Below are 1,260 nucleotides of genomic sequence, written 5' to 3'. Positions count from 1 at the left end.
CTCGAAAATCGGTCGCAATGTGCATTTCGTGCCGAGCCCTGCTATAAATCATTCACATTCACACGTATGTATGGTAAATGACAGCAATAAACGAGTGCCATCTACCGTCCAAAATATGAAAAGGAGATGACTTTTTGAGGAGACGTATCTTACAGGAAATTTTGACATTTCGGATTTCGCATCACGATATCTCCGTTCGTGGGACACGTAGAGGTAAAATAAACGTTTATTATATAATTCGGACCCAAATGATCGATAGAACTCATATTCAGTATTCCATCGGTCTAGCCTTTATTAAAAAAACCGAGAATTTCGGGTACTCGGATGCCCGCAACTCGCTGACTCGCGTAAATACACTCGTGTCTCGCGCTGCGCGCCCACTTGGCACGAGACACTACCGTATCTCTTGATACACACATATATATGCATATATACATATGTATACATGCATGTATGTATGTGTTTGTGTGTATATATATATATATATATATAAATATCCTTCAATTGTTTTTTGTTATCAGAACCAAATCAAACATGAAGCGATCTGTGTCATGTATTTCCAATGATGAATCGAGTGAATCAAAGAAGTCTTCATCGAAGGAAAGAGTAAATGAAGACAATGTAATTAGATGCTTTTTATTTAGTGACACAAGTTGACACAAGTATCATTCTGTCTGTTTCTGTCTTTGCAAAGAAAGATAGAATATTTTTGTATGAATTTATATTATTACATGAAAAACACTCAGGCTGTGGTTTACTTAACGCTTCAAATGCTACAGAGCATTTGTAGCACTGACTGGTCCATTTGATGCTTCGGAATGCTCCCAGCAAGTCTAATTACGTCATCAATACGTCATCGTTTTTGCTCCCACTTTGCTCCAACTGCCTCACCTCGGGATGTGGGTTGGCTGGAGCGTTCACATAGCAATTGTAGCATTCAAAATAGTAATGGACCAATCGGAGCATAGCGTTTAGAGCGTAATGTTCAGAGCATTTGGAAGAAGCAAGTGAACCGCAGCGTCAATGATATATGTTAGATTAAATCTTGTATAAGTTAAATGCATTAAATTTTCTAAGTGAAATAAATTGTGTTATATATATTTATACAGGGTGACCCATTTTAACTTAGACAGCCAAATAACTCGAAACATCGCGATTAAATAAAAAAATGTTTAAAACAAAAATTGTTGGATATGAAGGGGCTGATTGAACTATGACCTTGACAATGACCTTGACCTTCATTTTCAAGGTCATTTGAAG

The 1,260-nt window shown here is 37.1% G+C and overlaps 1 pseudogene; it reads left to right on the top strand.

The window, feature by feature from the left end:
• The first annotated feature begins 534 nt into the window (after positions 1-534).
• Positions 535-1,260, top strand: part of LOC108759812 (histone H3-like centromeric protein hH3v) — a 2,191-nt pseudogene continuing 1,465 nt past the window's right edge.

The sequence above is a fragment of the Trachymyrmex cornetzi genome, unplaced genomic scaffold (assembly GCF_001594075.2).
Source record: "Trachymyrmex cornetzi isolate Tcor2-1 unplaced genomic scaffold, Tcor1.1 scaffold2052, whole genome shotgun sequence".
In the NCBI taxonomy this organism is placed as follows: domain Eukaryota; kingdom Metazoa; phylum Arthropoda; class Insecta; order Hymenoptera; family Formicidae; genus Trachymyrmex; species Trachymyrmex cornetzi.
This window is presented reverse-complemented; position numbering and strand designations above follow the sequence as displayed.